Source organism: Phyllobates terribilis, unplaced genomic scaffold (assembly GCF_046119375.1).
Source record: "Phyllobates terribilis strain yellow unplaced genomic scaffold, ASM4611937v1 Scaffold_4__5_contigs__length_816908805, whole genome shotgun sequence".
Classification (NCBI taxonomy): Eukaryota; Metazoa; Chordata; class Amphibia; order Anura; family Dendrobatidae; genus Phyllobates; species Phyllobates terribilis.
In genome coordinates, this window is record NW_027362764.1 from 58094542 (window position 1) to 58120189 (window position 25648).

A 25648-nucleotide genomic window follows, 5' to 3' on the forward strand; every position below is an offset into this window, starting at 1 on the left:
GGTGGGCAGGGAGCATTCCTGTTGCCTTCTCTATGACTCCGCCGGCGCATTGACGTCATCCTCTGTCTCGTTTAGCATGTATGAGCTAACCACAACAGGAAGAAAGCAGAGCCGCAGGGGATCGCCAGGAAAGGCAAGTAATTATTTATTTATTTTTTTCTTTAAAGTAAATGAATTGGGGGTGGGGAGTGGGAGAGAGGAAAATAATGTATAATTAATTTGGGGGTGGGAGAGAGGACGTTACATTATAATGATTTGAGGATGGGGGTGGGAAGGAGAACATCATGAATTGGGGGGTATGTAATTATAATGGCTTGGGGGAGGACATGTAATTATAATGAATTGGGGGAGGATATGTTATTCTAATGAATTGGGGAGGATATGTTATTATAATGAATTGGGGAGGACATATCATTATAATGAATTGGGGGAGGACATATCATTATAAAGAATTGGGGGAGGACATATCATTATAATGAATTGGGGGAGGACATGTAATTATAATGAATTGGAGAGAGGACATGTAATTATAAAGAATTGGAGAGAGGACATGTAATTATAATGATTTAGGTGGGAGGACATGTAAGTATAATGAATTGGGGGAGGACGTGTAATTATAATGAATTTGGGGATGGATGTGTAATTATAATGAATTGGGGGAAGGATGTGTAATTCTAATTATTTGGGGAGGACATGTAATTATAATGAATTTGAGGGAGAAGATGTAATTATAATGAATTGGGGAGGACATGTAATTATAATGAATTGGGGGGTTGGATGTGTAATTATAAGGAATTGGGGGGAGGATTTGAAAGTATAATTAATTGGGGAGGACGTGTAATTATAATGAATTGGAGAGAGGACGTGTTATTAGAATTAATTGGAGAGTACATGTAAGTATAATGAGTTGGGGGAGGACATGTAATTATATCAAATTGGGGATGACATTTAATTTTTTAATGAATTGGGGGGAGAACATGTAATTATAATGAACTGGGGGATGAATGTGTGATTATAATGAATTGGGGGGAGGTTGTGTAATTATAATAAATTGGGGAGGACATGCAAGTATAATGAATTGGGGATGGATGTGTAATTATAATGAATTGGGAGGAGGTTGTGTAATTATAATGAATTGGGGAGAATGTGTAATTATAATGAATTGGGCGGAGGTTGTGTAATTATAATAAATTGGGGAGGACATGCAAGTATAATGAATTGGGGATGGATGTGTAATTATAATGAATTGGGAGGAGGTTGTGTAATTATAATAAATTGGGGAGGACATGTAAGTATAATGAATTGGGGGAGGAAAAATAATTACGTGTCTTCCCCCTAATTAATAATAATTAGAATGAATTGGGGGGAAGATGTGTAATTATAATAAATTGGACGAAGACATGCAATTAAAATTAATTGGTAATTTATGGTGACTAGTAAGGAATTGGGGAGGAGAGTACAGTGGCTAATTCATTTACATTTTTATTGGGCAGGTGAAAAGTGAATAGTTATAGTTAATAGGAGACACAGTGCTGGTTTATCACTTTATATTCTGAATTGTGGGTTACAAAGTGGCTAATTATATGTTAATGGTGCTTATCTGTATTCAGCTAGTGGAGGTATATACATAACCTATTTATTTTCAGGGGCGTGGTGATCAGTGCGGCAAACTCTGCAGTCATCAAGTCACGGCTTTAGGACGTTGGCAAGAAAGTTTGACAAGATGGAGAATAAACAAAGAAAATGGCTTTAATTAGATAAGACGGCAGCAATAAGTTACTGTATACAAATATTTATTCTGTACCTACACCATAGAAGAGTCCATTTACACGGATGACCGGCGGCACTAAGCAACCTTTAATCGATAAACTGTTACCAATTGGCGTTAGTTTAATAGCCTATTTAGACAGCAGACTGCAGTAAGTGATGCACACGGAGAGATCTGTAATAGAAAGCTCAGGGCACATAGACTGCCATTGTTCTCGGCAGTGCTAGTCCTGTTTACACAGGACAAGGCGCTGCAGGTAACCATGATCTTTTGCACTACAGATAAGATTATTTCACTGGATGAAAGAGCAGGGGATCGAGTCGAATGGGAGACTAGTTGGAAAGAACGGTCCCTGGTGACTTCTCACTGCCCACTGGCCTGGAGCGACCTGTCTCTCCCTAGAGAGAGACCTGTCAGTCATTGGCAGTGGGCGGGGAGAAGCCGCCAGGGACCCTCCTTTAAAACTAGTATATTTTGTGGCCTTTAAAGTATGTTTTACTCTGAAAAGTGTTTCAAAGTCAAATATACATGAAATCATACAGCCAATGCCTGATACATGCTTTCCATGGATCCGGGCAACATGTATCAGCTGTCAGGTTCCCTTTAAGGCTGCATTCAAGTGGATGTGTTTGTCGAAATGATATTTCTTGCTGGATTAAATCTTACATTTGGCCAAACTTACATGGTACTTTGCGATACTTAAGGTGCGGAATCAGTCTCCTCTTGTACACGACACGTAATGGACTGTTTGCCTTGGATCTGGCGAAGCTGTTCATTGACTACATTCCACTTTCATTATCCTTGTTGATATTTTCCCATTCTATAAACATGACGGAATTAGAAATTATAGTTATATTTTCATAAATAGAGAGGATTAGAGAACCTCAGAACGGCAGCAGTGACATGCTGGAGGCTATTGTGCTGCAAAGAAGAATATGGAAATCTAACGTCACAATTTTTGAGAGATTTGTTGCCAGAGTTCACAGCAGATAATGGGAGAGTAACATTATGTGTGTATAAAGAGGTATCACAGATAGCGGAGAGAGTGTAAATCTAATCTTTTCGTTTGTATGTTCACCTTAACACCTTATAATTTAACCATTTACACATATAGCTCCATTACTTTGTAAACATGTTGCTGGCCTAGTGTCAAGCAGCTCCTGAAAGGGGCGGCATTTTTATCATTGCATCGAACTTCTCTTTCTCTATTTATACTCCAGTCATTTTAACTACAGTTGTCTCTTTATGACCATCTAATGTTTTCTTATAGTCTTTTAAAGATGGACGATATGCACCAAATAAACACTTTTCTCTGTGTTCTGCAATTATATGTTAATAAATATGAAAAAAAGAGATAATTATACAATGTGATAAAATATTGACTACCTGCATTGCATATAATAAATCTGACAAATTCCTCTATTTAAACAAACTGGTTTATTATTGAAGGCTTCGAACAGGGAACAAATTAAGTCATTGAATGTTGTTTAAAGCGGCTGCCAGGGCTGAGCGACCGGCTGCTAGCAGGAGGTTAACATAAAGTGAATTCTTTATTCACCTCGGTGTTTGGCAAAGTCCATGTAGACTCATTATCATATTCCGTTAAATTATTCAACAAGGTGGTATTAGTGGCGCGCCAGTGAAGGTGTTTTGTACCACCAGCTTCACAATAGTTATAGCAGAGAGGTCTCCGCGCAATGAAGCAAAAATAGCGGCCGCACTAAATAAATATACAGCGCATCTGGAGAGGGGTAACGATCGGTCAGCTCCTTTGAGGATGCAGCAATAAGCGGTGTCATATTTAATGCAGCAGGTATGGATGCGCTCAGATGTGAAAATTACACTGGTCAACACAAAAAAAATCATCAGCAAAGGTAATATGTCTGTTTTATGGAGTTTGATGTGCTGATTCCAAAAATACGCCTAGTTTTGCTCTATCACATAAAGTTTCTGATATAGAAGCATTTTTGTTATTACCTTATTTCTACAATTTCAATGTATGTGGTTTTTCTATGCTATTCCCATTTCTTTGCTTGTCGTACCTAATTGTGAATTTTCTTAGAGGGACAACATCAGTAAAGTTTTTAGTGAGTTTTATGGGAAGGAGTATTGACAGTGCAGTCAGCCAATGACTGCTTCTCGGAAAGTCACATGTTATGGGGAGGAGCTAACTTAGATTTGAGTCAGTCAGAAAAGGATGGTGATGGCAGCAAGGACTGGCATGTGAGACTGTGACAGGAGACCGGCCTCTACAGGCCTCTTACCCTGAGGTGTAACTGAGTGAGGGTCTCCATAGAGAGAGACCCTGAAAGCAGCCAATATCACACTGAGAAACTGCCTGTCTGCAAGTGTTCATCTGTAAGGAATAGGCTGACCCGATTACCTCACGCCTGTATATAGTTATCTACCAGATTACCTCCAGTAAAATCAGTTCTAAATACAAGCTACCTCTGTCATCTCTGGGGAAATATCTACTTACCGGCTCATTGCATTTTTTTTTGAGTTTGTCACCACCATTGAACTGAACTTAGTCTACTGTTTGATCTGATTTAAAGGAGAAAAGTACCCCGACAGTGTATTTATCATCCGGACAGATTCTGCTATGTGTGTAGAAAGGCCAAGTACGTTCAATCACTCATGATATTAAAATGATGTACCAGATGTACTTTAACTGTCCACTTGGTGATAAAGACAAAAGCTGGGCCCCTCATGTGATATGCTCAAGTTGTTCTAATGGTCTTCGTGACTGGTTGAATATGTGGAAAGTGGCTATGCCATTAGCTTTTCCCATGATTTGGAGAGAACCCAAAAAATCATAGTGATGACTGCTACTTCTATTTTGTCAAACTGAAGGGTTTTTCTACAAAGAACAAATATAAGATTGTGGCGCCCCTGAGGGTTCTGTCGCCACAGAGGTACTGCACCTCACCCCAAGGTGTGGTGTCTCCTCTCAGGTCAGGAGGGAGTACTGCCTGGAACCCCAACACCTGCATCCAACACTACACCGCTCCAGGCCAGCAGGAAGGGCAACATGTAGAGCGCAGCTGCTGAGCCCTGACCCTGGCTGGAGTGGGGGGAACCCAAAGGTAGGGGGAACCAGTAGTGGGTGGGGGTGGAGGAAGTAGTTAGAGGGAGCACTTTAGTAGGAGTATAAAATAGGGAAGCCATCTTAGGGTGGCAGTTAAGTGGTTGTTCAGTCAGAGGAGAGCAGTTTAGAAGAACAGTCCAGGAGCAGAGTCTCATTAGGAGATCTGCTCCACAAGTAGGGCCAAGCTCCAGGAGGGGAGCAGGGAGAAGGCTCCGTTCTAAGAAACGATCCTAGGGGGTACGGCGTGTGCAGGACGGCACCCGTATGCCCCGCATCCATCAGTAGACAGAGGGATCGTAGCCGCATTCTAGTCCCCTGTGGGTCAAGCAAGTCTGTGTAACTCCGACGGACAGGAGGGACTTCAGAGCACCCAAGTGGGATTGAGAGTGGGCAGCGCAGGGCAGGAGGGAGAAAGACCCAGTGTGAAGACGGTCAAAATAGGAGCACGAGAAAGTGGGGTTCTGCCAGGTATTCCCAAGCTGCCTGAGGAAGGGTTGAACCCCTGCCCGGTGAACGCAGATCAACGCGGGAGGCCTTAACCTGTACAGTGCATCTGTGGACTGCCTTACGAACTGTGAGTAAAATCTCGGATGACTGCACTGTACTGCCTCCGTCCATTCTTTCATCGGGGCCATTGTTCTCCCTGCATTACAACGCCCAGCGCAACCCATGCTCTCTTACTTCACTGCCCTGATGCCTGCTCCACCTGTGGGGAGCCGTTCCATCACAAGCTGCCCTAACATCTGCCTCAGAGGACAGCTGCAGCGCTGGTGATCCTACCAGACACCACAGGTGGCGTCACAAACTTTCTAAAATAAACCCCTTTTGCACTGACCGCCCTGGGTCACGGACCAGGCCAGCCACCGTGATATTCCCCGCAAGCAGCCAGAGGCCCGGCTGCCGAGTACCCCACGGCCCTGGGGGCGCGTCAAGATTAATTACCCTGAACTTGAATCTGCGATTAGGCCAGTTCCACATGATGATACCTTGCCAGTTCCTGTATCACCGTTGTCGGGATTGGATGAAATTGAAGTAGAATATGGAGCTGAATCTGCTAGAGAAGGCATGGAGACCTCAAGTCAAGATGAGTATGTACCTGATGGAGCAGCCAGAACGCTTTACTCAACATGAATTATCATTGTCAAAAGATAAAGCCGAACTTCTTGCATCTTGGTTGAAACAGAAGAATCTTCTTCATGATGATGTCAAAGTGTGTTATTACCGTTACCGAAACAGAAATAACAGTGTAACACAATTTTTCACAGCTGATGGACCAATGGTGTACTGTAACAATGTGAATGGCCTCTTTGAAGAACTGAATCAAGAGTATTTTGTCGCAGATTGGCGATTGTTTATTGACTCATCCCAGAGAAGTTTGAAAGCAGTGTTGCTTCACAACGGAAATATGAAGCCATCACTCCCTATTGCTCACTCAAGTCATCTAAAGGAAAGTTATGAAAATCTGTCAGATGTTTTGGATGCTATAGAATATAAGTATCATCAATGGAATATCAGTGGAGATTTGGAAGTGATTGGTCTGCTAATGGGAATGCAAGGAGGTTTCACAAAATATTGTTGCTTCTTGTGTTTATGGGACAGTAGAAACACAGTAGAGCATTATGTGCGACGTGATTGGGGACAGAGAAACATCTATGCTCCAGGTAGACACTATGTACAGCATAATGTTTTAGTTGCTCCAACAAAAATCTTTCTTCCTCCACTACATATAAAGTTGGGATTGATTGAAAACTTTGTGAAAGCCATGGCAAAGACAAATTCACAAGGGTTTCAGTATATTTCACAGAAATTCTCCAGCATTTCACCAGCAAAACTGAAGGAAGGGGTATTTGTTGGTCCTCACATCAGAGACCTTATGAGAGATGATGTGTTTGAAGGAACTCTAAATGATAAGGAATTGAGAGCTTGGAAAAGCTTCAAGTGGATCTGTGAAAACTTCTTGTTGAGGAACTGCTAAATGCATACCAGTGTCTTGGATGTCGCATGCCTCTGAAAATGCTCTTTTTGCATTCACATTTAGATTTCTTCCCTCCAAATCTTGGGGATGTAAGTGATGAAAAAGGCGAGCGGTTTCACCAGGACATTAAAGTAATGGAACACGGCTACCAGGGTTTTTGGAATGACTCAATGATGGCAGATTACTGTTGGATGTTATATAGGGATAACCCTGAAAAATCATATCAACGACAGTCTAATGTCAAGCACTTTTAAGTTTTGCTCATATTTTGGCTTCTATTTTGCATGTGAAATTTTTTTGGTTCAATAAAAACTGTTTTGTAAGGTCAAGCATTTTTTTCTGATATGTAGATTACTGTTTTCTTAATGTCGCCAGTATATTTCCTACATCTTATAATAATGATGCTGCTCCGTGGAAACTATACCTGATACAGAAAAACTTTATACATTTTTGAAATCAGAACAAACAAATGATTCAGAAAAGTACAAGGTCAACTGGGATGATTACAAAAAATGTTTTTTTGTAGACCTGTGTTATTGAGAAAGATGCAATGAAAATTAGAAAGGCAATAAAATAGCAATTGACCTGCTATGTGGAAGCTTTTGTTTTTCTGACTTGATAAGTTTTATAATTCTGCATTCATGATGGTGCCACTAGAGGGAGCTGCCTGCATACAGATTTCTAAAGGTAGTATTGAACTCACTGGAAGTTGTGTGAATATGTATTCGGTGAGATACTCCTAGTGGTTGCATCCAACAGCTGTTTTCACAGTGTAGAGAAGCCACATAGTGTTGTGCATGTGTAACAACTCACTCGGGATAAAAGGTAACCAACTAAAAACTGAAACTGGCTCCTATATAGACTAGAGATCCCGACCAGCAGTCGCTAAAGGTTCTTGCAGGAGCAGAAATAGCCCTAATCACAACTTAGAAGAAGCCAGCTAGGACCAAAACTACCTGAAAGGCCGTTGAGTGCTTCACGTTCCTCCTAAAGAATCATAGGGCTGAATTGTGTGCTGAAAAAGGGAAAGATCCCAGAGTGAGAAAAGTGAACCACGAAATACAAAATTAAAAGTTTGTGCTGTTAGATTATATGCTGCCTACTACCTAAAAGAGAAACAGAAGGTAGGTGCAAAGTAAAGAACCGAAACTGCAAGGAGATAAACCCTAGCTGGAATATCACTGACTGGCTTTAAGCTATAGCAGAAATATCACCAGTAGGAAATGGCAACAGGGGGACACAATATAAAGGGGCACCCGAAAGGTGATAGGGCAAACAAATTAAAACACCTGTGTAATGCTAAATAGACTGCAGCCCAAATAACAGCACCTAAAACCCCAGAGAAAATATGTATCTGCTGGGGCTCGGAGGACAGAGAAGCCGACCACAAAGCACAAGCTCAAGGGTTTGAACCCAAGAGCATGATACATAGAAGTTAGTGTGCATAAGTCATAATAATTATACACAGTAAATATGTTTGTGTTTTTCCTGTTAAATTTTTTTTCTAAAATGCAGCAGTTTTCACATTGCCCATTAAGCCTCACACTTGTACCCACAGCCTGTACTGCAGAGGTAGATATACCATTGGTAGAACCTGTGCATCCTGGGGCCCAAGAAGTAAGGAGGCACACTGCTACCTCCAAAGCAGATGGAATTGTGCATTGTGATGAGTTAATGGACTGCAAAGGGCCCATATATTTTTCTTGCACAGGGGCCCTCTTCTGTCTGTGTCCGCTCCTGCTGTGCTGTGTACACTGGGGTAGGGTCAGCACAGTTATTTCATTCTCATTAGAGAGCAGGGTTACATTGAAAGGTATTGCACATCATTGAATGAAGCAGGCTCAGGAGCTGAACCTGCATCATACAGTGCGTGTCCCAGCTGTGTTATGCAACCAACAGAGTAACTGCTGTGCTGTTAATGAGTTCAAGAGAGGCCTGGACGCCTTTCTTGAGAACAATAAAATTACATCTTATGCTTAGTGATAGTTAATCCAGGGATTTAATCTGACTGCCAGATTGGTGTCGGGAAGTGAATTTTTCCTCAATGATGTAAATTGGCCTATACCGCATGTTTTTTTTTTGCCTTCCCCTGGATCAACGCTGCGGAATAGCTGCAGTGCACAAGAAATAGGCTGAACTGGATGGACGCTTGTCTTTTTTCGGCCTTATAAACTATGTAACTATGTAACTATGTAACAGAGTTAGCTCCAGTCACAACATTTTAATCTCTTAGAAGCTGCACTTAAGTGGCATTTAAGAGGTTAGGAGATGGGGACAGTTGCTTTAACGTTCATGGGCCCCCCACAACGTGATACCAGGAGGCAGATGGGCTGCCTTGGTAAGAAGGGGTATTCAAGGTCCACTTCACTGCCATATTGATACTCTTGTGAGGATCACCCGGTGGTTTCAACTATGTACTGTAATAATGTGGTATTGTAATATATAGTACTAGATGGAGGCCCGATGCTATTGCATCGGGAGGGCGGTAATGTCGTGCCGCGCTGCTGCGCTCTGCCTGCTCACGTCACGCTGCCATGCTTTGCCTGCTCACGCCACGCTCTCCCGCGATCTGCCTGCTCACGCCGTGCTCTGCCTGCTCATGCTGCGCTCTGCCTGCTCACGCCACACTCTGCCTACTCACACCGCGCTCTGCCTGCTCATCCCGCGCTCTGCCTGCTCATGCCGCAGTCTGCTGCGCTCTGCCTGCTCATGCCGTGCTCTACCGCGCTCTGCCTGCTCATTCCACGCTCTGCCTGCTCATGCTGCCCTCTGCTGCGCTCTGCCTGCTCATGCCGTGCTCTACCGCGCTCTGCCTGCTCATGCCACGCTCTTCCGTGCTCTGCCTGCTCATACCGCTCTGCTCATACCACTGTGCTCTGCCTGCTCATGCTGCTCTGCTCTGCCTGCTCATGCCGCTCTGCTGTGCTCTCCCTGCTCATACCGCTCTGCTCATACCACTGTGCTCCGCCTGCTCATGTAGCTCTGCTCTGCCTGCTCAAGCCGCTCTGCTGTGCTCTGCCACCTCATACCGCTCTGCTCATACCACTGTGCTCTGCCTGCTCATGCCGCTCTGCTCTGCCTGCTCGTGCCGCTCTGCTGTGCTCTCCCTGCTCATACCGCTCTGCTCATACCACTGTGCTCTGGCGGCTCATGCAGCTCTGCTCTGCCTGCTTATGCCGCTCTGCTGTGCTCTCCCTGCTCATATCGCTCTGCTCATACCACTGTGCTCTGCCTGCTCATGCCGCTCTGCTCTCCCTGCTCATACCGCTCTGCTCATACCACTGTGCTCTGCCTGCTCATGCCGCTCTGCTCTGCCTGCTCATGCCACTCCGCTGTGCTCTGCCACCTCATACTGCTCTGCCTGCTCATACCGCTCTGCCATGCTGCCCTGCTTGCTGACGTCGCTTGACACCGCTCTGCCCTGCTCCTTTTCCCTGTTCCTGTATCCCGTCTTCTCAGACCAATCATTCACTGTAATGAGGCTGTGTTGTATCAGGATCTGGTGCGGTAGTAAGCTCTGAATTGTACAGGTGCAGAGCTGAGTTTGTCATTTGGCTCTGTGACGTCACTGCATAAGACTACAGGGAATCCTGCTGTCTCATAGATCTTTTAGTACAAAGGTTGTCTGCTGCAATTCTGCCTGAGGAATCCCTGACATTAGATACGGTGGTCGGTGAATCATTCGGCTGATCCCGGCGGCAGCGTGTGCGGCGTGTACGGCGTGTTCGCGATGGTGTTCCGCTGGTGGTACCGCGCAAGAGGCTGGTACCACCTGCGGTTTCCATATTGGGACACCCAAGTGATGGTCGACGAACTTCCGCGGCTTGGAATTCTGGGATCCGGACACATCTGGACGGAACAGGATGTGAAGACATTACAAGGTAAGTATATATTAAGATAAGCAATCAAATAATCATAGGTTTCCGTGCCTTATGGGGACAAAGAGATCTAAAAAAAAAGTATAAAAGTAAAAAAATTTAATTAATTAATTAATTAATTAATTAAATCATTCCAATTTCTTCAATGAAAAAATAAAGAAATTAAAAAAATCAAATAAACATATCTGGTATCATCGCATCCGCAGAAATCTGTGAACATATAAAATTACTTAATTTGGAAGTTAATGACTCGCCCCCTGGGCCGTGGGGCACCCGGAACCGGGCTTCAGTGCGATGATGGGGGTAGTAGTGGCAACCTGATCCCGTGGCTCAGGGTGGTCAGACCAAATACTGTGCAGTCTACTTTTAGAGCTATGAAATGTCCGACTACGCCACCCGTGGATTGCGGTCAGGGATGACCGCCGCTGCGAGGCAGACCGCTGAGGCTGGTGTTGGTGTGCAGCACAGGCATAGGATAACTCCCCACGGGAAGAGTGTAGCCTCAGGGCAGTGTAGGTGGATGCTGGGGGTGATGGTGCAGGCGCAGCATAAATAACACAGAGTCCAATGATGCAGTCCAGGGTTTTACTCACAGTTGTTATCCGAGTCACTTCTGTCAGCAATGACTGCCCAAGCTGTGCTGCGTCCACCAGGTGAGGGGCTCGGTCAACCCCCAGGCAATTCAAGAGTATGGCACAGGACCCCCTTCTGTCCTTTCTCTGGCCTCTCGTGCCCCACCAGTGACCAAACTTCTGTCCAGCTGCCGCGGATCTTTGCGGGCAAACGTTGGCCCCCGTTTCCCGCTATCCTATATGGTGCCTTCCTAGCAGGTTTGGCGGGGGGTCGCACCAATAGATGATCACGACCTCCGGTTTTTGGCTGAGGGATAATTTACCTCCACCAACTTGGGAATCCGGTACCCTTCCACGGCCTGACCCTTCACCTGATATAATGCGGGCTTGCAACGGTTGCTGTCCGTTCTGCTCTCTAAGGGTCCCTTCTGCCTTCTTGTTTCTGGAGCCTTTCTACTCCTCTGTCTCTCCTCTTTCCTTCCTTCTCCTTCTTCTCTTCTCCTCTCTCGCTCCGGCCTTCACCCCAGGCCTGCCTTCTGAGCAGAGCTCCTACAGAGCCTCTGCTCCCTGTCACCTCTCCACTGTACTGAACACTGAACTAAGATGGCTCCCACCTTTTATCTGCTTCTCTGTGTCTGAGCTCAGGTGACCTGCACCTAATGAGCTCCTTCCTATGCTTCAGAAACCGTCCCCTTCTGCTCCTACATCACTGGGTTTTACTCCCCCTTCCCCACTCCAGCTAGGGACATAGTCAGTTGTGCCTGCAATAAATGGGAGCACCGTCGAGCTGTCCCCCGGAAATGGGGTGAGTGTGTGTATGCAGCTACTGAGCCCTGGTCCATACTCCATCCTTACCTGGGAGTGAAATATCACACCTCTGATTGAGGTGCAATACCCCTGTGGCAACCGAACCCTCGAGGCGCCACATTAACGCTTAAAGAAAAAAGATGAAACACCACAACTCTCTGCCAAAGATACTATAAAGAGTAAAGATGAATGAATACATTTGCAGGACCCTGGTCCAGTGGTCAGTTGAGCATTCCATGGCTGCTGGACCGGAGCCCTACGAACAGCCTCCTACCTGTCAACATCCCGACTCCTTTTAGATTAACCACAATCATGAGTTTATCACACTGCAATGATGATGTTGCACCAGGCCGGCTAATAAAAAGAGGAGCTGGAGATGCCGGCAGGTGGTAGGCGGTTGCAGGTCAACCGCCCAGCTGCCATGGATTACTGACCCGACCACTAGACTAGGGTTCTGCAAATAAGTATAATAAACAGCGATCGAAGTGGTAACAATATAAAATACAGCTAACCACTCAAAAAAAATATACCCTCGACAAAAAAAGTAAAAATGTATGAGTCTCAGAAAATACTCCCAAAGGTTATTGTAAATCAATTGTAAATGAAAGGGAGCGTACCAGTGTGAGACATGTTGATCAGGAGAGCAGACTGTCAGTCATTACATGTCTCCCATTGGTATGCCTCTTTCATTTAAAATTAGGCAGATTCTCAGGGAGATCTATGTCCGGCCCATAGATCTTAACAGCTCATTTGCATATTAAGAAAAGCATAGATTTCTCGGGAATAAGACATCGGATCGCAGATATCTGTCACGGGTGTGTCAGAGGTGACAGACAGTCGCCCTGCAGTGGGTTGCAGGAGATCTCTACGTTTGGCATTGCAGACAGCTGCTTAGATAAGAGGCTGTCTTTAGGACCGAGCGACAACCTCTCTCTTGCTAATTAGCTCTCTGGCCTGGGTGTATTTATACCTGGTGTGTCTGAGAGGGAGTCGCCGGTTATATTAATTTCTACTTGTGAAGCTTAGCAGGAGCAGTACGTCATCCTCTCTGGAGCTTGAGGTCTTGTGCACATTTGGAGTTCATCTAAAGCTAAGCCATTTTCCCCAATTTTGTCTTCCCTTGTTGTCTTTAGAGTTTTAGTGAAGGTTCACTAGTGCTCATCTCCTTCCATCCCTAGCCATAGCCATACGCCAGGGAAAGGAGGGAGAGGCACGCGATCGGCGATAGCTGAGGAGGCAATATAGGGACGTTAGTTGAGACAGGGTGACACTAGACCAGACTAGGAGGTCTCCACTTCCCCCTTTCCCTAGTGTCTGGGCTCCCTCTCCCTCTTCCCTCTGTGTTGCACTTACACCTGGCGTGACGATATCAAGGTATAATTTTATTCATCTTTCTATGACCTATATGGCCATATAGAAGGCTCAGGAGGTTTGCTCTTACTGACAAATTCCCTTTAATAGAAGTATATAGAGAATATGTTTAATACAGTTTATTTATTAATAAATAATAAGCAGATACATTCCCTCTCAATTTTAAAATGTGCAGAAAATTCCATAGATTTCTAACTCTATAGCAATCCCAAGAAGAGTTAAAATGCAAAGAGATCGATGAGCATTTTCCTACAATCTCATTTCACATTAACTTTGTTTCAAAACCCGGAAACTAGGGTAAAATGTCCAAAATAGTCTGAATGCGTTTTCTTAAAAAAAAAAAAAAAAAAAAAAAGTGACTTTCTGTATTAAACACATGGAAGAGATTATTAACGTGAAAGACAAAATGTAAGCCTGCTTCCAAATTTGGAGATGTTGGATGTTTTAAGGTCAAGAAAAAAGGAAAGTAGCTCCGATGCAATTTTATGACTGCATTTAAAGAAAATAATTGTCTGTTGCCTTTTGCCTCAAACCATCTGAAAATGATATACCGGCTATATTAGACATTTCATTAAAGTTGTAAAAAGGCGGAGTCTCTTAATCTGCGGGTTACTTCATATGCTCTTTGCAGGAAATTCTCAGGACCTTGGATACAAAGCAGAGGAGGAGATCTTGGATGACACTCTGACCGTCTTAAAGGAGCAATATGCATAAACAATAAAATAAAATTAGAACAAACTCTTAATCCCCATCTCCAATGTGTCTTAAAAAAATAGCCATTTCCTCCTCCTCCTCCAATCTTTTGCCTGGCTGTAAGGAAACTGTCCGCAGCAGAATTCCTGTCTGAAATTTTAAACCTACATGTTTTATAAATCACAACCTCAAGAAAATACCAACCAAAATAGATAAGAAAATGAACTTGATTCCCAGCCATGTAACCCCTTGGATGCCATAATCAATGGTGACTGCAGCATCTAAGGCTATGTTCACTTGTCCAGTAATCATCCGTTAGAAAGGATGCAGCAGCAATCTGTTGACAAAAAAGTTGTGCAGACACAACTTTTTTGTCCGTTTTTAAAAAAACTATTTCAGCTGGATCAGTTTTTTTAACATTGAAGTCTATGGAAAATGGATCCGTTAAATAGCCATCCGTTTTTCTTTCATTTGTAAAGGATCCGTTTTTTGCTTACTGGATCCGTTTCAAATTGAATAAAATGGATGGCTATTTAACGGATCTATTTTCCATTGGATTCAATGTTACAAAAAATGGATCCAACCAAATATATTTTTTAAAATGGACAAAAAAGTTTTTTTGGCAATGGATTGCTGCTGGATCTGTTCTAACAGGTGATTACTGGACATGGGAAAACAGCCTAAGTGGTTGGACAATGACCCATGTATGGAAGCCTATTTGGCTTTGAAAGACAACACAGCAATGCAGAAGTATTGATATGTCTTATATATGTACAGTTATACAGTATGTATGTGATAAGTACTGTAACTTAGATGTAAAAGAATAACCATTATTTTACTTCTTTTTTTCCCCCAGAAAGCAATAGTCTATGTGAAAATCAGAAACTTTGTAATATATCTTATTAGAGAAATCTGCTTCATTTTCCTCTTGGAACTGATCTTTCATTCTCAAAATTTTCAATTCATGCTTAAAATCGGCCTTCAGTGAATACTGATTTTCCCATTATTGAGATAGGAGATAATAGTTGGAGCTAATAAAGTTCTATGGAGAACTGCAACTGACGTTTCAGGAGAACTTGCAGCAGAATGTCTGTGTGTTCCTCTTGCTCCTCCCCCTCCAAAGAATTTTAAAAGCACCAACTGTCTTCTTCTATTTCAGTAATGAGAAAGTCTGCCTTCACTGAATACAGATTTTACCCATTAATTGCGAGAGAATGATCAGTCCAGGAGCAGAAAAAAGCAAATGTCTCTAATAAGATATATTACAAAGTTGCTTCTTTTCATTGGTGCTATCCTCTCCAAAAGATAAAAAAAAAGATAGATTAATACAATATATTCCCCCAAATGGTGACATAAAAAATAAAATTTATAGCAGAAAAACAAATCTTCATAAAGCTCATACATGTACAAAAAGGTAAAAACTATTTTTTGTCATTAAAGATAATCTGTCATCTTTCCCGACACGTCTGTTTTAGTTACTTGTATTCCAAAAGGCAACAATTCTGCAACATCTTTTACAACTTTGTATTGTGACATTCCGAGAAAATTATGAATATGTTAAAACTGTCTGTTATCACTCCCCTTGTCAAAGGAGCACGTCCCTACACAGTTTGACACTGTTAGCAGTCATTGAAGTGTCAGACTGTATAGAAACACACCTTCAATTGGCAACACCTCCTTGTCAATATGTTCATAATTTTTTAGGAGGAGTAACAGAGGAATGGTACATTTTTGAGAAAACCTTCTCCAGAATTGTTATTTCATGGGGCATACAAATATTGCTTTAAAAGACCTGTCAGGAAAGATGAAAAATCCTCTTTAAAGAGGTATTCTTAACTCAGGCATTCATAGTATATCCAGCAAAACCAAAGAAATGAGCCGGAGCATATGTTGATTTACGTCCAATGTGTAAGAGCACGTTCACACTGTAGCAATTTCAGACAAAACCCAAGAGAAAACAAGATGAGCATATACCCTGTAGTAAGCAAATACTAACAGTGCATGTAAATAATATAGGGTACTTATTTAACACTATTTTGATTAAAAAAAAAGCATAAAAGCCATCCCACAGCGACAAGGTGTACCCCATCAGGATGTTTCTATCCTATGTCTTGTTTCAAAACCCTTAGGCTATGTGCCCACGATGCAGAAATGCTCCGGATTTTTCCTGAGCGTTTCTGCATCTCCCTGGCAGAAAAAAAGCATGCGGATTGTACATGCGGATTGTACATGCGGATTGTACATGCGGATTGTACATGCAGATTCTACATGCGGATTATACATGCGGATTGTACATGCGGATTGTACATGCAGATTCTACATGCGGATTGTACATGCGGATTGTACATGCGGATTGTACATGCGGATTGTACATGCAGATTGTACATGCGGATTGTACATGCAGATTGTACATGCGGATTGTACATGCGGATTGTACATGCAGATTGTACATGCGGATTGTACATGCAGATTGTACATGCGGATTATACATGCGGATTGTACATGCGGATTATACATGTGGATTGTACATGCGGATTGTACATGCAGATTCTACATGCGGATTATACATGCGGATTGTACATGCGGATTGTACATGCAGATTCTACATGCAGATTATACATGCGGATTGTACATGCGGATTGTACATGCGGATTGTACATGCAGATTGTACATGCGGATTGTACATGCGGATTATACATGCGGATTGTACATGCGGATTATACATACGGATTGTACATGCGGATTGTACATGCGGATTGTACATGCAGATTGTACATGCGGATTATACATGCGGATTGTACATGCGGATTATACATGTGGATTGTACATGCGGATTGTACATGCGTTTTTCCTGCCCGGGACATGCGGATGGGAAGCGTTCTTCACATGCATTTCCGCATGCGCGTTGACAAGCGCTTTCCAAGCGATTTTAGCATCACTTGGAAAGTGCTTGACAACTTGGTCACACTATATACAGCCATGCAACAGGCATGGATTTATATACTGTGACCGAAAGAATGGTAAAAAATAAATCTATACTTACCCTCCGATGGCCCCCGATGGTGTCTTTATTCGATGCGTCTTGGTTTGCCGGCAGCTAGTGGTACACTGAAGGACCTGACTTCACATGACTAAATGACCTCACTGCAGGTCCTTGAGTCTAAAGCGAGCTGCCGGCAAGCCGAGACAAGCACACCGGGGACCATCAGAAGGTAAGTATAATATTTATTTTTTATTTTATTCTTTTTTTACAGGTTCTATGGTACCCAGGTCTGGATGAGAGTCTCCTCTTCTCCAGACCCGGGTACCATCCGCACATTGAAACGCAAGGAATCCGCATGTACAGATGCAGGGATGCGGATTCCAAGCGTTCCAATGCAAGTCAATGGTGGCAAAAACGCAGCGCTTCCGCAAAATAATTGGTAGTGCAGCGTATTTTTCCACAATGATAATCCACAGCGGAAATTTCCGCAGCATGTGCATAGTGACGCGCCCCCTGGGACATATTCCTTTTTGAGGGGAATACCCGGCACCGGATCAGATGGGGGGTTGTAGTCTCCGAGCGGCTGTGACCCGGCCCGTGCCCAGGGCGTCAAGCTCAGTGTTATGTGGCAGTCCTACAGATGTTATTAAGAGTTCTTTTGTGTCGACTACGCCACCCGTTGTGATGCGGTCACTGTGGCCGCCGCTGCAGCAGGGTCCGCTGAGGCTGATGGTGCAGGTGCAGCTTGAGATGGTATAACCCCCAACGGGTGGGGTATAGCCTCAGGGGGGACAGGTGCAGAGGATGGGGGTTGTGGTGGTGCAGTGCAGACGGCAGTGAAGACAGAGTCGGGTTGTGCAGTTAAGGGTGTTTACTTACTGCAGATGTTGTACTGGTCACTCCAGCTTCGAGTGACCACCCGAGCCGTGCTGCGTCCACCAGGTCCTGGATCCAGCCAACCCCCAAACAAGTCCGGAGCGGGGCCCTGAGCTCTCCTTCTGTCCCGTTCTCTGGCCGTCCCCACCAGTGATCCACCTAGGTCCAGCTCCCTCGGGCCTTCTGTTGGGACACCCTTGGCCCTGGGTTCCCTGACCCTTCATGTGGTGTGCCTTCGGGGTGGATGTGATGGGTGACCGTGGCAAACGCTGCCCACGGTCTCCGGTCTCTGGCTAGGGTGTGTTTTCTGCCCCCACCAGCTTGGGATCCGGTACCCTGTGCCGACTCCTCACCCGGTGCTTTAATTTGGGTTCTTGGGTCCTCTCTGTTCTCCCCTCTGGGTACTCCTTCTCTGCTCCTCTCTCACTCAGGGTCTCTCTCTTGCTGCAGGCTGACTTCCTCTCTGCTTGCTGTCTGCTCCTCTGCAGCTGTCTTGCTGTCTCCAACTGACTTGTTCTCTGCATCTGACTTGTTCTCTGCATCTGACCCTGATCTTAGTTGGTGCCCACCTTATATACACCCTCTATGTGTGAGCTCAGGTGACCAGCACCCAATGAGCTCCTAACTTTACCCAGGCTGCTCCCCCTATCTGCCCCTACACTACTTGGGATGTACCACCCCCCTCCCACTCCAGCCAGGAACAGACTCGGTCGTACCTGCACATTTCTAAGTGGGAGTACCGTCGGCCTGTTCCTCGGAAATGGGATGTGTGTAGTGCATGCAGCTGACTGAGCTCAGTTCCACTCTCCATCCTTGCCCGGGAGTGGAATATCACACCTCTGGGTTGAGGTGCAATACTCCTGTAGCAGCCGAATCCTCAGGGTGCTACAATAGCACATGCGGATTATCATTGGGGAACATGGCAGGCCTTCTACCAAGCGTTTTTAAGCGTTTCTGCAGCGGAATTGCCGCTGCGAAAACGCTTAAAAAACGCATAGTGGGCACACAGCCTTTCGTTGTGTCAGCCGATCTCAATGTAGATAAAGGTAGAGCATGACAGGGGTCTGACTGTTCAGACACCTGTCCATGAGAAGCTATATAGATGAAATGCTGAGTTCCTTCTTGTACAAAGTACAAGAAACTACAGCAAAACTAAAGAAATGAGCTGAGCCAGAACATAAGTTGATATATGTGCAATGCATAAGGGCACGTTCACACTGTGGTCATTTCACAGACAAAACCCAAGAAAAAACAAAATGAGCATATACCCTGTAATAAGTAAATAAGTAAATAGTACTAGTACATGTGTTATTAATTCAGGCATTGATACACTGTCCACAGGATATACCATAAATGTCTGACAGTTGCAGGTCAGGTAGGGCCCAGACCGTTCTTGAGAAAGGGGCCCCATCTTACATCAAAAGGATTGAAGAAGTGATCATACATGTACATCTTTTCATTCATTACACTATTGGTGTTAGAACCCTCCTGTTAGTTTTTTTCTATTTTGTGGTCACGTGACCTGCTGCCTATTTATTCCAGCTCCGCCCTTCTGGCTTTGCTGGACTTCAGTGTTACTTTGACTCTTATCTAGCCAGGTGCTTTGTACCTATCTCTATAGTTTGCTTGGTCCTTGGACCTCTATGTATTTTTGTCTGTTTGTCTTTTTTCTCCGCTACAACTTCTGCTAGGAGGTGTCCAATTTTGTCCCAGTCCTTAGTACTTTTAGGGACCCCTTCCTTATATCTATAGGTCTGCGTTCAGACTAGCTGAGGACGAAGGCGGGTCTGTTCACAAGGAACAGGTTGCCCGCTGCATCGTAGGGAATCAGCTTAGTCCTATTGTAGGGACAGTTTTCCTATCTTTCCTTAGTTCTTGTAGCAGATCATAACAATTGGAGTTCCAGGACTTGGCACCTAGTTTTGCACACCCAAAAGGGCCCTGCCTGACAATAATAAAGAAATAAAAGAGACAGTGCATTGTAAGGTGAAGTATGTCATAAATAGAATTGAGCCACCCTCGTAGTGTTCGGGTTCGGTTCGGTTCGTCGAACACTGGTGTGTTCGCCGAACTGTTCATCGAACTGTTCGTCGACCACCGTCGAACACCATTAAAACCAATGGCAGGCAAACAAAAACACATAGAAACACATAGAAAACACCTTCAAAGGTGTCCAAAAGCTGACAAACTGCTCAGAAGACACAACTAACACATGGAAAAGTGACAAGTACATATAGTCATGCGAAAAGAAAAGAGGTGGAGGAGTAAAAGGAGGGGAGACACAGATATAGGCATGTCATGCCCTTCTAAAATCAAGAAAGGCTGGAGTAAAAATCTAAAATCAGCCTACCAACACCCAGACGTCGTGACAAGAAAATTAAAAAAATAAATATCTTTAGGTAGAATGGAGGTTCAATTCAGAACACTTTCCTTACAAGACGTAGTGGTATCCCCATTGTGAGTTGTGCCAGAGCCGCGGTGGACCCTGACGGCCAGCCCCCCTCTCCCAATACTGGTGCCTGTCCGCTGGTGGGTCGAACCCCCCTGCGGTGGGGGGGGAGTAACATCTGCAGGAGAAAGACCATCTTCCAGCCAAACTAAGATGTCTACTTCTTTTCGAGGACAATGTGATACGATCCCTTTCTTACGGACACGCCCATCGCTACAAATTCCAGATGAGGCACAAAAACAGCAGGTGCTTCAACGGATATCAAGTGCTCCTTCAAGTGAGCTCACATCCACCTCAACTTCAACATCACAAATACTCCAGTCCTCAAAGGTGTCACCCCAATCGCACTTGCTTCCTCACAGCTCCCAAGTCTCCAGCTGCCCGTCTGAGTATGGGGTAACACAGATGGTTGAGTCTGCACAGCTGTTTACTCATACTATAGCCTGGGAAACGGAGGTCTGCTCCAGAGTTTCTGTTAATCCAGACGAGGAAATGATCTGCACTGATGCCCAGAATCTTTATGAGTCAGATCCAGGACCAGATGAAGAAGGTTCTGAGCATAATGTAGACACTCATTCCCAAACTGTAACTCCTGTTGGTGGAAACAATGATGAAGACGATGATGAGACTCAAATACCAGATTGGAGCGACAACTTGACTTTTCGGTCAGGGCAGGAAGAGGTTGGCTCTGAGGACGACGGGTGTGAGAACACACAGGGTGATGATGACGAGGTTGGAGGTCCCACTTACTGTCAACCCACAGTCAGCCAGTCGATGAGGTCAGCAGAGGAGGTGGAGGAGGATGCTATTGACGACAAGGTCAGGTTGCGCCTTCCTGGACAGAGACAGAGTACTGGAAGCACTTCAACAACTGCATCCTCAACCACAACTCTGCCTCTGACCACAAGTCATGGTGGCTCTTCAGGTCGCATGGGCTCTAAGCCTTGCATAGCCTGGGCATTTTTTCAGATCGATAAGGATGACCCAACTCGTGTTATCTGTAATATTTGTCACCAAAAGCTAAGTAGAGGCCAAAAAATCCATAGTTTGAGTACCTCTTGCATGAACCGTCACATGGATATGAAGCATAAGTTGCAGTGGGAAGCTCACTGTGCTACAATGCGGCCTAGCGGGGCGGGCCAACCACCGTCTGCCCCATCTTGTGCATCCGCGGCCTCTTCATCCTCTGTGACTGGGGGGACAGCAGTCACACATGTTTTTGGACGCAGACCTGCCACCTCTTTACCCGCAACAGCCAGTGTGATTGGCAGGTCATCATTTCATTTGGAAGTGGAAACACCAGCTGGTGTTGAGCACTCTCCGACATCGAGAGCACCACCTTTGGATCAAGGCAACCTAACTTTTCCGCCTGCATCTTTCTCACAGACCGGCAGTTTGCCGGGGACACCCTACTCAACCCCGTCTAAGCACAACAGCCAGCCCTCGGTCCCTCAGATGTGGACAAGTAAAAAATCATTTCCTCCTAGCCATGACACAGCTAAGAGGTTGAATTTCACCATCTGCAAGCTGTTGGCTACAGAAATGCTGCCTTTCCGCCTGGTGGACACAGAGGATTTTCGAGACCTTATGTCCGTCGCAGTGCCCCAGTACCAGATGCCCAGTCGGCACTACTTCTCAAAGAAAGGTGTGCCTGCGCTCCACCAGCATGTCGAACACAACATCACCGCTTCTTTGAGAAACTCTGTGTGTGACAGGGTGCATTTCACCACAGACACTTGGACGAGTAGGCATGCACAGGGGCGTTACATGTCGCTGACTGGGCACTGGGTAACTATGGTGACAGCAGGACAAGGGGCTGCTGTCCAAGTCTTGCCGTCCCCACGAGTTTCATAGTTTCATAGTTTCATAGTTTATAAGGCCGAAAAAAGACAATCGTCCATCCAGTTCAGCCTATTTCTTGTGCACTGCAGCTATTCCGCAGCGTTGATCCAGGGGAAGTCAACAAAAAAACATGCGGTATAGGCCAATTTACATCATTGAGGAAAAATTCACTTCCCGACACCAATCTGGCAGTCAGATTAAATCCCTGGATTAATTAACTAAGCATAAGATGTAATTTATTGTTCTCAAGAAAGGCGTCCAGGCCTCTCTTGAACTCGTTAAGTGAGTTGGACATCACCACTTCCTCTCCCAGAGAGTTCCAGAGTCTCACGGCTCTGACCGTAAAGAATCCCCTTCTATGCTGGTGCAGGAACCTCCTTTCCTCCAGAAGCATAGTGTGCCCCCTCGTCTTTGTCACCATCCTTGGTATAAACAGGTCATGGGAGAGATCTCTGTACTGCCCCCTGATGTATTTATACATGTTTATGAGGTCTCCCCTAAGCCTTCTCTTTTCCAACGTAAATAGGCCTAATTTTGACAACCTCTCTGGGTATTCTAGTCCCTCCATTCCCTTTATTACCTTAGTCGCCCTCCTTTGTACCCTCTCTAGCTCCAATATGTCTTTCCTGAGCACCGGAGCCCAGAACTGTGCACAATATTCTAAGTGCGGCCTTACCAGCGCTTTATACAGAGGAAGAACAATGTTCTCATCACATGCTCCTATTCCTCTTCTGATGCATGCCATGACTCTATTTGCCTTCGCAGCTGCTGCCTGACACTGGGCACTCCAATTTAATTTGCTATTAACCAAGACGCCCAGGTCCTTCTCCATGTCAGATTTCCCCAACGGTTTCCCATTTAATATGTATGGGTGACTGCTGTTTTTCTTTCCCATGTGCATGACCTTACATTTATCAGCATTGAACCCCATTTGCCATTTTTTGGCCCAACTCCCCAATTTATCTAAATCCTCCTGTAGCTGTGCTCTATCCTCATCTGTATTAACTACTTTACAAAGTTTAGTATCATCTGCAAATATTGCTATTTTACTATGCAACCCTTCCACTAGATCATTAATAAATATATTAAATAATATAGGGCCCAAGACAGACCCTTGAGGCAACCCGCTAGTAACCCTGACACCCCCTGAGCTTACTCCATTGATAACCACCCTCTGCTTTCTATCACTCAGCCAGCTATTTACCCACTTGCACACATTATCCCCCAGACCAAGCATTCTCATTTTATATACCAACCTTTTGTGTGGCACGGTATCAAACGCTTTGGAGAAGTCAAGGTATACAACATCCACTGACTCTCCCCGGTCCAGCTGTGAGCTCACCTCCTCGTAGAAGGCCATCAGGTTTGTTTGGCAGGAGCGATCCCTCATGAATCCATGTTGATATGGAGTTAGACAGTTATTATCATTAAGATATTCTACAATAGCATCTCTAAGAAATCCTTCAAACAATTTACCCACAACAGACGTTAAGCTGACTGGTCTATAGTTCCCAGGGTCACTTTTAGACCCCTTTTTGAATATTGGTACCACATTTGCTTGGCGCCAGTCTAGTGGGACAGACCCTGTCCATAAAGAGTGCTTGAATATAAGATACAGCGGTCTGTCTATCACATTACTTAATTCTTTTAGTACCCGGGGGTGTATGCCATCTGGGCCTGGTGACTTGTCTATTTTGATATTATTTAGGCGTTTCTGAACTTCCTCCTGGGTTAGGTGGGTGATATTTAGCGGAGGGTTTACTTTATCACTCTGCATTTCATCCGATAAATTGTTTTCTTTTGTGAAAACAGTGGAGAAGAAGCTATTGAGTAGGTTTGCTTTACCCTCATCGCCCTCTATGATTTTACCCAGGTTATTTTTCAATGGGCCAACTCCATCAATTTTAATCCTTTTACTGTTTATATAGTTGTGCGTCAATCCTCTTTATCTAAAAGTTTCTCCACTGCTTCTGCCTCCTCAACCTCCTCTCGGTCCTCCACCTGCACCCAAAGCCTGTCTGGTAATGCCACCCACTTTCTAACTGCGCAGAAGGGATCCTGCACACCTCCTTACTATGCTGGCAGCAGGGCTCAACGTCATCAGGCGGTTTTTACTTTGAAATGTCTGGGAAATGTGAGTCACACAGCTGAGGAGTTGTGGTCAGCTCTGGAGACGCAGTTTCATGAATGGTTGTCTCCACTGGACCTGCAACCAGGGAAGGCTGTGTGCGACAATGCTGCAAACCTGGGTGCGGCCCTTCGCCGGGGCAATGTCACACACGTGCCTTGTATGGATCACGTGTTGAACCTGGTTGTCCAGCAATTTTTAGCCCACTATCCCGGACTAGATGGCTTTCTGCAGAGGGCACGGTCGCTGTGTGCTCACTTCCGCCGTTCGCATCCTGCAGCTCAACGACTTACATCTCTACAGAAGTCGTTGGCCCTGCCAGTTCACCGGCTGAAATGCGATGTGCCGACACGGTGGAATTCAACTCTGCACATGTTGCAGCGACTGTGGCAGCACCGACAAGCCCTAGTGCAATACGTTCTGACGTATAGCCTGGGCCAACGACATCCAGAGGTGGGGTAAATCACACTGCAGGAGTGGTCTCAGATCAGGGACCTATGCACCCTTCTGCACAGTTTTGAAATGGCGACAAAGATGTTTAGTGCAAACGATGCCATTATCAGCATGACTATTCCGGTGATGTACATGCTGGAGCACACGTTAAACAGAATTCGGAGTCAGGTGGTGGGACAAGAGGAGGTGGAGGAAGTAGAGGAGGAGTCGTATGCGGAAGGGATAACATCTCCAAGGTCCAGACGGTCGGCAGCACCAAGGCGGCAGGCATGGGAGGGTTGGGGAGAGGGATTAACCAGGGCGCATGGTAGCAGCCAAACTGTTGAGAAAGGTGCAGGAGCCGAGGAAGAAGTGGAGGACGAACTGGCGATGGGCATGGAAGACTCATCAGATGAGGGAGACCTTGATCACATTTCTGTTGTGCGAGGTTGGGGGGAGAGGGCAGAGGAAGGAAGCATGATTCTTACCTCGCTACCAACACAACAAGGACTTGGTCCTCCTGGATGCGCAAGACACATGAGTGCCTTCTTGCTGCACTACCTGCAACATGACCATCGGATTGTCAGAATTCGAAGTAATCCCGACTACTGGGTTGCCACACTCTTAGATCCCCGGTACAAAAGTAAATTTGCTGAAATAATTCCTGCCATAGAAAGGGATTCACGCATGCAGGAGTATCAGCAGAGGCTGTTGCAGAATCTTACATGTGCTTTTCCACAAAACACCAGTGGTGCACGTAGTGAATCTCACAGTTCTAACTTGCCA

General features: G+C 45.0%; 1 long non-coding RNA gene across 1 annotated transcript in view; it reads right to left on the bottom strand.

Moving 5' to 3' along the window:
• LOC141264175 (uncharacterized) overlaps positions 1-25648 on the bottom strand; it is a 109553-nt gene that overhangs the window by 8075 nt on the left and 75830 nt on the right. The window contains exon 2 of the long non-coding RNA XR_012319818.1: positions 2451-2588. This is a non-coding gene — a long non-coding RNA (uncharacterized lncRNA). The remainder of the gene's footprint in view (positions 1-2450; positions 2589-25648) is intronic.